Raw genomic sequence first — 6,610 nt, 5'->3', positions numbered from 1 at the left:
AGACCCTATCCAGATAAAAAGTGACGCCAGAAATGGAGGCAGAGAAGATGACGAGTTGAGATGGAGTAGCTGGGGACTCTGGATTCAGGGAGAGAAAGGGGCTGTGTGCTGACGTCCAAGGGGCAGGCATGCAGGGTGTAACTTTGGTTGTTTGATAATGCATGGAGGGGATTGTAATTATTGCAATGAAACAAAATATGATAGGATGAATGTAAAGCTAATGTAAATAATCACTTGTTTCACAATAAAAACTTAAAACAAACAACAGAAAAATTAGGATCATAGGAGTTTATCTGGCTTTCTGCTTGATCTGTCTGCTACAGTTTGGGAATCAATGACAGTAGCCATACAAGTATCTTTTCCATCCACCTTCACCTCATAATTTCAAGTAATTCCCTCTCTAGTCTTAAGTGTCACTGCTCTTTAAATCCCAAGAATAGGTCTCTCAGTCTGCCAACAGATAAGCAGTGACAACTGGCATTTTTCTTAGAAGTCCTAAGTCTTGCCTCAAATGTGACTTTCCCTGAAGCAGCTTGATGCCCATCAGAGCAGTTGACCTACATTGAAGTGTGTCCTTTCCTATGTTTCCTTTCTAGATACAAGATGAGCTGTTACTACACTTCTGTCCCAGGCAATGGTTTCAAACACAAATAATTGGGCATGACTATAAAGGAATAATCTATTATCAGGTTCATTTGCATAATTACACTTGCTCCAGAAAATTTGCAGAGCACAAGCCAGCAAAAGAGGAATTTCATAATATCTACCATAAAGTCCTGGTTGCGATTCTAGCAAAACACAATGAAGTCAGAAGTCTGAGTGTAAAGATAAGATAAATGCATCAGCTCAGTGAAGGCGTAATAAACTACATGCTTAGAATATTTTTAATGGAGTTTCTCTTTCACAGAATAATATGACCTCTGATCAAGAATGAATGTTTGACAGAAGTAACTTATGGCAGCAGTAAGAGGCCAAACTGGTTGTCAGAAGATCGGAAACCTAAGCTCAGATGCATATTTGATTTGTTCCATGGCCCACAGCCACACACATAATTATGCTTTGCTTCTATTTCTTTATTTTTAAAATGATGTAACAGTGGTTACATACATCTACATACCTAATGGATTGCAAAAAGTACAGAGAAAGGAAACACACATCGGACCTGGCTCCACTTCCAATGTGAAAGCACAGGTAGCCTTCAGACACCCATGTTCTCACCGTACAGTCAGTGGTGGGACAGATTGATGGTATAATCTACAAAACTTCACCTAGAACTGGACAAATGATTCGTCTCCCCTTCCTCTCTGCCAATTTCTCATATTGAAGGGAAGGATCAGAGCCAGCAGCAGCAGAAGCGTGGAGCTCTGGTTCAGTAAGTTTCTGAGAGGGAAATATGGTTGAGAATCAGAGTGTAGTTCTACTGTATCAATGAACTCTGAACTTGAATAACCAACCTATCCAGGCAGAATTTGGAGCCAAGAAGAATGTATCAGGATGTCTCATGACTGAGGATAAAATTGCCACTATAAAAAAATCCAAGAGTTTTACATTTGATTTCAACTTTAACTGTCCTGCAATACCCAGGAAAGAAAGCAGACAGCATGGAATGATCTATATTGCCACTGATTCTACTTTATTTTCTGGGGAGAGGTTCAACTCTGATGTAAGCACAGATTATTAAGGCTGATTTAGTTTCACTTTCTTCTCAAGCTTCCTGATTATTAGGTCAAAGAAAATAACTTCCGCAACTAATAAAAACCACTTTTCTATCCATGTTGAATGATGCTCACACATCACTACTTTAAATTCCACTATTAGGACTTCTGGTATGGCGCTGCGGATCAGCACTGGACTACTAACTACAAGATCAGCAGTTCAATCCCTCAGCTGCTCCTAAACACCCTAGTTAGGGTCACTATGAGTTGGAACCGACTTGACAGCATTAAGCAACACCATTTTATTATTGCCTGTTACTGTTGTTAAGTGCCATTGAGTCAGTTCCAACCCATAGTGATCCTTTATAGGGAGCTGGTTTCCAAGAAGCCATTGGCAGATTTAGATGGCGTATCTTTTTGTTAACAGTACAGTGCTTATGCTACAGTGTCACACCAAGACTCCTGGTGGAGGTAGTCATATACCATGGAGTCGGTCGGTTCTGACTCAAAGCGACCCTGTATAGGGTTTCTGAGACTATAAATCTTTGTGGTAGCAAAAGGCCTCATCTTTCTCCAACAGGATGGCTGGTACTTTCAAACTGTTGACCTTGAGGTTAGCAGTTCGACTTGTGACTACTATACTACCAGAGCTCCTTCCAGCACTCCCTGATGACCTCAAATCTGTGAAAATGCCTTCATGAGAGTTAAACCCTGAAAGTCAATTTCCAGCAAACTTAAATGACTCACATAATTGTAGAGGTGGAAATGTCCCAAGTCCATCATAGTCATATTGGAATTGGGTTGCTGTAGTTTGCCATTGACTTTAATCACAGGACATAGGAAGTCTTAAGGAATCTCCTAGATCAACACATATTCTTCTTTACCTCCATTATATATGTCAACCCAATTTCTCCTTGGTAGTCAAGATTAATCACAACACACAATAGAGTAACTCCCTTCTTTGACTATTGATCCAGAGTCACAAGGGAACCCAAAGTGTCCAGGGGTCATCCTTAACATACAGTTCAAAGGAATCAGTGTTGTCTCCAGGTGGAAATATTCTTCCCTTTGGAACTAACATGTCCAGACCAAAAGAGCACAGGGTCCCATGAACAGGAAGCAAAAATATTGTGAGTGGGTCATTATGAGTAATAGTGAGTGATACCACTCCCATTGCCACCCCTTGGTTCCTGGACCCATGAATCCTGACTATTGGAGAAACAGAACCATATATTGGATGTTAATTTAGAGCGTAACCAGCCTCCTGGAGAAAACTGTCCCAATACTGAAAAGTATTGCCACCTAGCTGACATCATAATTGTGTCTTTAGTAGACCATTCCATCATTTTATCAAGTTAGCTCTTTCATGATGATGAGGAGCATCAAAAGCCAGTGAAATCTATGAGCCTGAGTTCATTGCTGCACTTCATTGACTGTGAAGTGAGAACTCTGATCTGAGGCAATACTGTATGGGATACCAGTGAAGTGGATAATGCATTTTATAGCATGATGGGCTGTAGTTTTGACAGAAGAATTGCATTCAAGGAAGGCAAATCCATATCCAGAATAAATGTCTATCCCAGTAAGAACAGGGGCATCCCACATTATTAGTAAACCTGCACTGAAGTCATTCAACTCTAGCTCTGTAGGTCACCAAACCTAGCTCCACCAGATGCCCAGATAAGCAGCAGTAACAGAACAAAGAACCAGAGCATGAGCCAGAACACTGGATTTCCCAACACAAGGAGCAAGTAAAGCTGAGTGGCTTTGGGAAGGAGGCTTTTTTGTAGAATGGGGTGCCTCAGGCATTTTAGAGGGGGAGTTAGGTTTGCTGACCCAAGGAGCTAGAACCAAATACCTTCAGGCTGAGGTTTGCTGAGGCTTATGATGGAGTGGTGTGTCCTGTGGGCATTTACCAGCAGCTGACTGGAACAGCTGGGCCCTGAACATTTTCTGATCCTGTATTGTAAGCTGTTAACTTCCATAATAAACCCTGTAACTGAGTTCTGTGTAGACATTTCATTGAGTTATGAAAATCTACTGAAGAATGGAAAGGATTGATGCTTCATATTTTTTAAAAGAAAAACAAAAAAATTGCTAGAATAAAAGAGAATGACAACACAACATGCTATAACTTGGAACACAACAAACACAGGGTTTCCAGAATTCATAGTAATAAATGCATACATCAACAAAGAATAAAGAGCCAAGTTCAATAGCTAGACCCTACAAAAATAACAGAAGAAATCAAGAAGACTAGACGTTGATATTTAGAAAGGATCCAAAAAATAGACAAACTGCTTACCAAATTGGCAAGGGAAAAAAATGAAGATGCAAACAACCAAAGTAACTAATGAAATGGGAAATACTACAAAAGAACCAACAGAGATAAAATGGTTTATAACAGAATATTATAGAAAACTATACTTCAACACTACCACTTATCTGTCAATTTCTAATTCTGTAGTTGCTATAACAACAGCTGATTCATAGGGACCTTATGCACAACAATTTCTAATACTGTAGTTGCTGTAACAAATGCTGATTCATAGGGACCTTATGCACAACAGAACGAAACACTGCCCGGTCCTGGGCCAACCTCACAATTGTTGCCACGCTTGAGACCATTGACCACTTGGCCAATCCATCTTATTGGGGTCTTCCTCTTTTTCTCTGACCCTCCACCTTACCAAACATGATATCCTTCTCCAGCAACTGGTCTCTCCTGACAATATGTTCGAAGTATGATACACGAAGTTTGGCCATCTTGGCCTTTAAGGAGAACTCTGGGAGCACTTCTTCCAAAATGGTTCTATTGGTTCTTTTGGCAGCCCATGGCATTTTCAATATTCTTCCTCCAACACCATAAGTCAAAGTAATCAATACTTCTATGGTCTTCCTTATTCACTGTCCACCTTTCGCATGCATATGAGGTTAGTGAAAATACCACGGCTTGGGCCAGGTGCACCTTAGTCTTCAAGCTGACATCTTTGCTCTTCAACACTTCAAAAAGGTTTTGTGCAGCAGATTTGCCTAAGGCAAGTGGAGGCTTGAAATTTTAGTTATGTTTACTAGTCAATTTATGACATAAGTTAGGGGTCCTAGGTTTATGTCTCTTTTTTCTTTTATGATCTTTATAGTTTCAGGTTTTACATTTAGATCTGTACTGTATCTTGAGTAGTGGTTATGAGTCGGGCTGCTAATCGCACAGTCAGCATTTCAAAACTACCAGCCATTCTGCAGGAGAAAGATGAGACTTTCTGCTTCCGTGAAGATTTACAGACTCGGAAAACCTATACAGAGTTTCTATGAGTTGTAATCGACTCCATGGCACATAACTACCACCATAGTTTTAGGTTTTACATTTATATCTTTAATATATCTTGAGTTCATTTTTATGAATGGTGTGAGGTGTGGATCCTGTTTTATTTTTCAGCAAATAGTCATCCAGTTTTGCCAGCACCATTTGTTAAGGAAGCAATGATTTCCCCATTTAATGGACTTCAAGCCTTTGTCAAAGGCCAACTCTTCATAGATGGGTGGACTTGCTTCTGGGTTCTCAGTTCTGTTCTGTTGTTCTACGTGACTATTGTTGTACCAGTACCAGGCTGTTTTGACAACCATGACTATACAGGTTGCAGGTTCTGAGATTGGGACGTATGAGGTTTTCTATTTTGTTCTTCTTCAGTAATGCTTTACTTAGCCAATATCTCTTTTCTTTCCGTGTAACACTGGTTGCTAGTTTTTCTATCTTGTTAAAAAAAAAAAAAAAAAGGTTGGCATTTGAATCAGGATTGAATTATATCTAAAGATAACTTTGGGTAGTATTGGCATTTTCACAATACTAAATCTTCCCAGATTGTCTGTGAGTTTGTAGTCCTGTGGTGGCCTGTGTGTTGCTATGATACTAGAAACTAAGCTGCTGGTGTTTTAAATACCAGCAGGGTCATCCATAGTGGACAGGTTTCAGCTGAGTTTCCAGACTAAGACAGACTAGGAAGGAGAGGCAGACCAGTTCGGAACATTTAACCACTGAAAACCTGTGAGTAACAGAGGAACATTCTCGGTACCAGAATATTGAATGTTGAAACATGAAGACTAGCACCAAAATATTGTTAGATATAGTACTGGAATATGAACCCCTAAAGCTGGAAGGCACACAAAATACAACTGGGGAAGAACTGCCTCCTCAAAGTAGATATGACTGTGTTGACACAAATAGAGTAAAGCTCTCAAGATCTTGTTTTAGTGATGGGGCAAAACTCGAAATGAAAAGAAAGAGCTGTAAACATCCATTGATAACAACCATTGCAAGTGAGGTTGTAGGGAGATTGGAACTCTCATGAACTAAACATGGGAATGTAACAGTATAGCACTTCCTCCTCAAAAAGTTAGAAATAAAAATACCACATTGTTGTTATATGTCGCCGGTTTGTTCCTACACATAGTAACCTTGTACAGGGTTTCTGAGGCACAGCTGATGGGTTTGAGTCACTGATTTTGCAGTTAGAAGTCCAGTGCTTATCCTATAGTGTGACCCCAGAATCCCAATAAGATCCTTTCTTAGTAATATCTCCTAGAGTAGGAGAAATCACAGCAATGACACAAATAGACATATGAACATCCAAAGAGTGGGAGAAAAAAGCAGAAGAAAATTCAAATTCATAGTAAAGATCAGACTTACTGGTCTCATAGAGACTGTTAGATCCCTCAAGACTTTATTCCCTTCTAAATTAGAACTGAAGCCACACCCAGAGTTCATTTTCAGCCAAATAAAACACTAGCCTACCAAGTGAACAATGACACTGGAAAGAAGCACGCTTCTCAGCATAATCAAGACCAAAAGGGCAACATATTCCCAAAAACAAAGTTAATAAAGTAGGAAGGCATAGGGAAACTAGGTGACCGGAAACAAGGAAAACAAGGTATAACTCAGGAGTGCTGGTGTATTGTGG

Source organism: Chrysochloris asiatica, unplaced genomic scaffold (assembly GCF_000296735.1).
Source record: "Chrysochloris asiatica unplaced genomic scaffold, ChrAsi1.0 scaffold00003, whole genome shotgun sequence".
In the NCBI taxonomy this organism is placed as follows: domain Eukaryota; kingdom Metazoa; phylum Chordata; class Mammalia; order Afrosoricida; family Chrysochloridae; genus Chrysochloris; species Chrysochloris asiatica.
This window is presented reverse-complemented; position numbering follows the sequence as displayed.